At 45.6% G+C, this 8,597-nt stretch overlaps 1 protein-coding gene across 1 annotated transcript in view; it reads right to left on the minus strand.

Moving 5' to 3' along the window:
- Positions 1–5,709, minus strand: part of LOC122541926 (uncharacterized protein C10orf105) — a 30,452-nt gene extending 24,743 nt beyond the window's left edge. Inside the window, exon 1 of the mRNA XM_087982675.1 lies at positions 5,527–5,709. The gene's annotated coding sequence lies outside the window, so the exon portion shown is untranslated. The remainder of the gene's footprint in view (positions 1–5,526) is intronic.
- Between the last annotated feature and the right edge of the window lie 2,888 nt (positions 5,710–8,597).

The raw sequence follows: 8,597 nt of genomic DNA on the forward strand, positions 1-8,597 counted from the left end.
GGGATCGCCCCCAAAATGATGCAACGTTGAAAGCCTTTTTCTGCAGCCTCTTTATTTCTATGAAAGGCTCCATTTAGGCTTGTGCTCCGTGAGTGGGAGTTACCCTGAATCTAACGAAGGTCTTGTTAACTTCCACTTATAGATGGAGAGCACTAGAAATCACTGTTGACCTTGTTTTGTTGTTAAGTTCAGCCTCAGCTAGGGGTGAAATTCTACAGCTGGCTGAGCTCGGAGAGGAGATGTTCACCCTTGGCTGGTTGTCATTGCAGCAGGAAACATCTTATTGGTAAAATGTTCACAGAAATCAAACAGATTGTCATAGCAGACCAATGGTTTAGAAACAAGAGCATGGTGCGCATCCCACAGCAGGAATAATTTCTGATTGTTATCTCCTTCTGGCAAAAATTAAGTCAAAACTGGAAATAGCGAAAACAAAATAGATATGCATCCATTTATATTTCAGTGAAGGATGAGAACATCAGAGAGGCTTTCACTCTTAAGGGCTGGAGCGTGTGTGACTACCTCAGTGATCAGAGCAGACCGAGGTCTCAAAATAAGGCGATGGAAGCAAGTGGAAGACTGTGGAAGAATATACACAACATGCTGCAAAGGCCACGTTAGCAAAATGGAAAAGGACATGAGGTGATGAGTCAATGACAGATGAAAGACTCACAGTGATGATAAGGGAAAGGGAGTCACAGCTCTAAGGGTGATATGGGATTGACCATGTGGAATGAGATCAGGAGAAATCTCCTCATCCAGAGGGTGGTGAGCCTGTGGAATACTGATGCAGTTGAGGCCAAAGACTTCATGTCTTCAGGAAGGAGTTGGATCTAGCACTTGGAGCTAAAGAGGGAACAGTTTATTGAGTTGGATGATCAGCCATGATCATAATGAATGGGGGAGCAAGCTCGGAGGGCTGAATGGCCTAATCCTGCTCTTAGCTTCTATAAAAGGCAATACATCTGAGTCTGATAAAACCTCAGAAAAAAGTAAAGAATGTGTGTGAGCAGGCAAAAGAGAAACATCTCATGATATGGGCAGTGAAGAATTGGAGCTGGAAATAAATAACACAATGGGATAAAGCACCAGAAGGTGAAATATTTGACAGACAGAAAGAAAGGGATAACAATAGATAGTGAGTGCACATGAGACAGAGGTGGCAAAATATCAGTTGAAAGGACAAGGAATACTGTCACAAAAAACTGGGACAGAATATGCAAGTGTTTAGGAAACGTTTGGGGTTTTGTTCTCCTGTGGTACTTATATCCTGCTGCGATTATAGAGAGTTTTGACAATTCATCATGTGCTTTTTACTCTGGGGATATTTCTTGTGGTCAACTAGGTTCTTACCAACCCCCCCATCACCTCTGTTCCCCCTCCCCTCTCCCAGTTTGCTCAGATCCACTTCCCTCCTCCATTCCTTGTTTATATTGTGAGGGACCCCACCAGTTTATTCTAAATGAGTTAAATGCATCTGCCAAAGTAACGTCAGACAGATGCATTCAACTAATCACTGGATATAATCCCACATGATGATTTCAAGCCCTACATTCCTGTACTGCAAGAGAACATTGAAGGAAATAACAGCCGAAAGAATAGAGCTTCAACACACTATTCAATTGAGAGTGTTTAATGTTGAAATCCTGACAAGTACTTACTGAATACAAGATGCTTAAGTGCTGCTTGCACTGTCTGTCCACATGGGAACAGTCTTGTAAGCTGTTCCACAACTGCTTTTGTGTACCTATTTGCCATTCCACAGCTAGAAGGGTCAATTAAAAGCAAAATAATGCAGATGCCGGAAATCGCAAACAAAGACAGAAAGTGCTGGAGAAACTCAGTAGGTCAGGCAGCAAAGAGTCATAGAGATGTACAGCACGGAAACAGACCCTTCGGTCCAACCCGTCCATGCTGACCAGATATCCTAACATAATCCAGTCCCACCTGCCAGCACCCGGCCCATATCCCTCCAAACCCTTCCTATTCATATACCCATCCAAATGCCTCTTAAATGTTGTAATTAGATTAGATTAGATTAGATTACAGTCTGGAAACAGGCCCTTTGGCCCAACAAGTCCAAACCGACCCGCCGAAGCGAAACCCACCCATACCCCTACATTTACCCCTTACCTAACACTACGGGCAATTTAGTCAGGCCAATTCACCTGACCCTGCACATCTTTGGACTGTGGGAGGAAACCGGAGCACCCGGAGGAAACCCACGCAGACACGGGGAGAACGTGCAAACTCCACACAGTCAGTCGCCTGAGGCGGGAATTGAACCCGGGTCTCAGGCGCTGTGAGGCAGCAGTGCTAACCACTGTGCCACCGTGCCGTAATTGTACCAGCCTCCACCACTTCCTCTGGCAGCTCATTCCATACACGTACCACCCTCTGCGTGAAAAAGTTGCCCCTTAGGACTCTTTTATATCTTTCCCCTCTCACCATAAATCTATGCCCTCTAGTTCTGGACTCCCCCACCCCAGGGAAAAGACTTGGTCTATTTACCCTATCCATGCCCCTCATGATTTATAAACCTCTATAAGGCCACCCCTCAGCCTCCGATGCTCCAGGGAAAACAGCCCCAGCCTGTTCAGCCTCTCCCTGTAGCTCAAATCCTCCAACCCTGGCAACATCCTTGTAAATCTTTTCTGAACCCTTTCAAGTTTCACACCATCTTTCCGATAGGAAGGAGACCAGAATTGCACGCAGTATTCCAACAGTGGCCTAACCAATGTCCTATACAGCCGCAACATGACCTCCCAACTCCTATACTCAATGCTCTGACCAATAAAGGAAAGCATACCAAACTCTTTCTTCACTATCCTATCTACTTGCGCGCATTTGTGGCGAGAGAAACCGAGTTAACATTTCAAGTCAGGAATGATTTCAGAACTTCTTCAGGACAAACAGGTTCAATAGGAATTCACACAAACAAGTTGTTTTAAACACCTTCCTTGGCTGAAAGAAGATTTAGGGGAGTCCATATTCGCCATTTGCTGACACAGTCAGGGGTTGAGAGTGCAATTGTCAGAGAGGAATTGATGGATAAGGATTGCCCATATCCACTGAGCAGTTTTATCAGGCTGTGGTGTGTGCGTCATCATTCATTGATCTAAACTGATAGCACACACCTTCATATCCAAAATGATCCAAGTTTGAATCTTTTAAAAGCTTGTGTTATTTTGAATTCTCACTTTAGTTCAACTATAGTCTTTGCCCTCATTGGCCTGTTATCCTGAAGGTCTTGTAGGCAATGAGGTGGAACCTCTGCAGGAAGTTTCTCAGCTTCCCATGATAATCCCCGCAGGAGATTCGGAAGACCATCCCAGCCTTACCATGAGGAAGTCTCCGTCTGAGTCTGCTTGACTGATTACATTAAGTGTCATCTGTGACTCGGTAATATTGTAGGTCAGGTGCTAGTGGGTTCAAGGTCTACTTGAGAGGCCTGGGCACAAAATCAGACTACTGCCAGACCCATGCAGTACTGAGGGGCAGCTGAAGGTGGCATTCTTCAGGATCAGCATGGTGGCTCAGTGGTTAGCATTGCTGCCTCACAGCGACGGGGCCCCAGGTTCAGTTCCACCCTCAGGTGACTGTCTGTGTGGAGTTTGCACGTTCTCCACATTCTCTCTGTGATTTCCTGCAGGTGTTCCAGCTCCCTGCCACCGTCCAACGATGTGTAGGTTAGATGGATTGGCCATGGGAAATGTGAGGATAGGGTGGATCTGACTGAGATGCTCTTTGGAGGGTCAGTATGGTCCAAATGGCATGCTTCCACACTGTAAGGATTCTACTCACTGATGTTAAACAGAGGCCATGTCAGCTGTCTCGAGTGGAATTAAAAGGGGGTAAGTTTTCCCCAGCCTTCTGACTAATAACTTGAAGGTATTGGATGTTTATTTTTTCTGGATAATAAGGATGTACAGGGATATGGAGATTAGCACTAGAGAATAGAACCGGTGCATGTTGGGCCAAATGGCCTCCTGCTGGACTATAGTAATTCTGTGATAATTATCCCTGAGAGTGTCACTAAAACACAGAATCATAGATCCCTACAGCACGGAGTCAGGCCCTTTGGCCCAAACGGTCCATGCCGACCATAATGTCCATTAACGCTAACCCCATTTCTCTGTACTTGGCCATATCCTTCTAATCCTTTCCTATCCATGTATTTGTCCAAATGCCTTTTAAATGTTGTGAATGTACCCGCCTCAACCACTTCCACTGGCAACTCATTCCATATGCGTACCACCCTCTGTGTAAAAACGTTGCCCCTCAGGTTCCCTTTCATTCTTTCCCCTCTGACCCCAAACTGAGCCCTCTAGTCCTCGATCCCCTAACCATGGGAAAAAAGACTGAGTGCATTTACCTTTCCACGCCTCTCAGCATAGGTCTTATATACTTCTATAAGATCCCTCCTTCAGGCTTCTATGCTGTAAAGAAAAAGGTCCTGGTTTGTCCAGCCTTCCCTCATAACTCAGACTGTTGAGTTCTGGCAATATCCTTGTAAATGTTTTCTGCACTCTTTCCAGTTTAACAACATTTTTCCTATAGCAAGGTGACCGAAACTGTACACAGTGCTCCAAGTATGACCTCACCTACATCCTGTGCAACAGCGACACAACTTCCCAACCTCTATACTCAGTGCCCTGACTGATGAAGGCCAGTGTGCCAAAAGCCTTCTTCACTGTCCTGCCTACCTGGGACTCCACGTTCAGAGAACCGTGAACCCCTGAGCTCCAAGGTCCCTATGTTCCATTGCTTTCCTCAACGCGCTACGATTCACCATGAAACTTCTACCTTGATGTGACTTTCCAAAACGCGAGAACTCAAACTTATCTGTATTAAACTCCATTTGCCATTTCTTGGCCCACTTCCTCAGCTGATCAAGGTCCTGCTGCATGGTCTCATTATTGGACACTGGATGACTGTTCCTCTTTAAGTTATGTGTAAGGGTTACAGAGAAAAGGCAGGAGAATGGTACTAAGTCACATTGCTCATTTGGAGGGCTGGTGCAGACACAATGAGCCAAATTGCCTCCCCCTGCACCATAGTGATTCCTCTTTGTTGAATATTTAGTGTGTAAGTTGGCGACCTGCTTTCACTTGTTACAACAGTGCCCATACTTCAGATGTGCTTAGTCAGCTGTAAAAGTACCTCATAGATGTAATAAGGGTTGTCAAAGTCACTAAATCAATGCACTCCCTTCCTTTTTCATTGTTTCCCTCCCATCTTCAAAACTTCACCTGCAATCTGCCCCGTTGGCTAACTTCCTGGCACAGCTGAAGAACTCTGTGCAACTTTCAGCTCCACAAAAAGTGAAGCAGAGCGAAAGGTATTGAGAAGCTAAGGTCACAAATTGGGCAGCGCAGGTCTTACAAAGTCAGTCACTTACTACGCTGCCAGTAATGAAAAGGAATTAATACAATAAAGAGGTCCCTTTCTGCTGTACACACAAACAGTGAGGTTCCACGCAGACTGGAAAAGTTAAGGAGAAAAGATCGGAATAGTAGCTTTTACCTGAACTGCATTCGGGTTGCTGGATGCTCTGCTCTGCTCTCTCTCTCTCCCACACACTCTCAGTCTCACTTGTCAACACCTCTCTCAGCAACAGACAGAGTTCTGCAACTTCTGTTTGAATGCACTTTGTAGGTCAGGAGACTGGTGGGGAGGAGTTGGAATAAAAGTTGCACCAGCTCCTTTGTAACTTGCTACCCAGCCCACATAAACGAAAGCTCCTCGCCCGACTGTGAACCCTTTCACCGCTGTCTATATTTTACACTTTGACAGTGAGTGATACTTTCTCAATCTCAGTGTCAGCATTATGAGTCGATTTCCCTCCCTGGTGCCTTGCAGAATGGAATGTTCCGGAGTTGCTCAGCTGTACAGCCACTGTCTGGGTGTCTGTAGCTGCTGCTGCTGCTGCTGCTGCTGGTCAGCTGGGTGTCAGGGTTGCCAAGCCTCCAGGACGGCCACGGAACATTCCAGAAGCAGAGATTAGTCTCCAAGCAGCAACCTAGAGGGAAGTCAAAAGGCCATTTGTCTTTTGAAAACATTTGTACATCTTGATCAGATCACAAGTCCTTTCAGCCCTCACGTCTATGCTCACTTTTCATAGAACAGTCCATTCACTCCCATTACCCCATTCTATCCCATGCTCCCAGAAGGTCATGCCATGCATGCCCTCCATCCAATTTCCTTTTAAAATCACAGATTATTCCCGACCCCTGCCCCACCCAGATTTCACAGGCACTGATGATGAAAATATTAGAAATTCATAGAAACATATAGTACAGAAAAGGCCCTTTGGCCCATTGAGTCCATACCATCCAAAGTATGCTACTATTTACACCAGTCCCACTTTCCCACACTAAGCCCATAATCTTGAATGTCATAACACTTCATGTCTTCACCCAAGTATTTTTTTAAAGATTGTGAGGTTTCCCACCTCAACTACCCTCCCAGGCAGTCCATTCCAGACCCAGACCACCCTCTGGGTGAAAAGTGTTTTCCTCAAATCTTCTCTAAACCTCCTGCCTTTCACTTTGAAGGTGTCTACCCACGTTATTAGCCCTCCAACTAAGGGGAACAGCAAGTTTCTATTCATTCTGTCCATAACCTTCATAATCTCTCACAGGTCCCCCCTTAGCCTTTTCAACCCTAGCAGGCAACATCCTGGTGAACCCCGTCTGTACACCTTCCAGTGGCCTCACATCCGTCCTGTCACTGGGGGAGAAGGCGATCTTCCCTCTAATCCGTATGAGGTTATATACATAGAATACATTCATAGAATCTTGACAGTGTGAAAGAAGGCCATTTGGCCCATTGAGTCCACACAGACCGACCAAACAGCAACCTACCTCCCTACTCTATCCTTGTAACCCTGTATTTCCCATGGCTAACCACCAAGCCCGCACATCCCTGGACACTATGGGCAATTTAACATGGCCAACCTACCTAACCTGCACATCTTTAGACTGTGGGAGGAAACGGGAGCACCCAGAGGAATCCCAAGCAGACACAAGGAGAATACATAAACTCCACACAGACAGTCACCGAAGGCTGGAATCGAACCCAGATCCCTCGCGCTGTGAGGCAGCAGTGCTAACCACTGAGCCACCCTATCAGAAACGTCCCCCACTCCCCTTTCCCCTCACCGTATTTACTAAATACTTAAAGTGGCACTTCCTCCATTACAAATCAGTATTTTGTTGTAAAATGTTACACACAGAGCAAGGTGGATTTATTTATTTTTTAATTCTTGCACAGCGATGCTGTGATACACCCCTAAACGTTGTTTTTCCAACCACTACTAAGTCAGTCATGTTTTTAATTAAAAGAACAATTTACAAACACAGCCCATCAGGACAGTGCAAAGGCAGCAAAAGTCAAGGAAAGGTAAACAGAGAGGGGTGGGGGCGAGATTGAAATGGAGTGGGAGAGGATGAGGTGCAGGTCAAGAATCAAAAGCAGACCCTGATCCTAACCCTAAGCCTATCCCTAACCCTGAACCTATCACTAACCCTGACCTTAACCCTGACCCTATCCTTAACCCTAACTCTGACCCTAACCCTATCCCTAACTTTAAATCTATCCCTAACTCTGACCCTATCCCTAACCCTAACTCTGACACCTAACCCTATCCCTAACTCTAAACCTATCCCTACTCTGACCTTAACCCTAACCCTATCCTTAACCTTAACTCTGACCCTAACCCTATCCCTAACCCTGATCCTATCCCTATCCCTATCCCTATCCCTAACCCTAACTCTGACATTAACCCGATCCGTAACTTTAAATCTATCCCTAACCCTGATCCTATCCCTAACCCTGATCCTATCTTTATCCCTATCCCTATCCTTATCCCTATCCCTAACCCTAACCCGAACTCTGACACTAACCCGATCCGTAACTTTAAATTTATCCCTAACCCTGGCCCTATCCCTCACCCTGACCTTAAACCTGAACCTATCCCTCACCCTAATCCTGACCCTGACCCTAACCTTAAACATCACCCTATCATTGTTTGCAATTCTAATGAAAGTTGTGGAATGTGACCTCAATGATTCTATTCAGATTGATCAGAATGGGATGTGCCCCCAAGAGATCTGTGAAACTCGAGCAGAAAGAGAATTTTGAGGTTCTCCATCAGAGTAAGCTGTTTGCTCTGATTTAGGACCATAAGACATAGGAGTGGAAGTAAGGCCATTCAGCCCATCGAGTCCACTCCACCATTCACTCATGGCTGATGGGTATTTCAACTCCACTTATCCGCACTCTCCCCATAGCCCTTAAGCAGAGAGGGGTGGGGGTTAGATTGAAATGGAGTTGGAGAGGATGAGGTGTAGGTCAAGAATCAAAAGCAGACCCTGACCCTAACCCTAACTCTGAGGCAATGTCAACTTCTTTCTACACTGGAGATAAAACTACCCCATTCCCATTTGACTTTCAAAACAGAGTGGATCATGGGCTAAATTTACCCGCTCCCCAACAATGCTGATTATGCCAGATTTTCATGGAATGAAAACATCATTTAACTTATTTAGCCGCAGTAAATCTTCCAAAAGAAACATCCCTTAAAGGGATGAAAG

The sequence above is a fragment of the Chiloscyllium plagiosum genome, unplaced genomic scaffold (genome assembly GCF_037043375.1).
Source record: "Chiloscyllium plagiosum isolate Xiang-an unplaced genomic scaffold, Cpla_swu_hap1 HiC_scaffold_43, whole genome shotgun sequence".
Lineage (NCBI taxonomy): Eukaryota > Metazoa > Chordata > Chondrichthyes > Orectolobiformes > Hemiscylliidae > Chiloscyllium > Chiloscyllium plagiosum.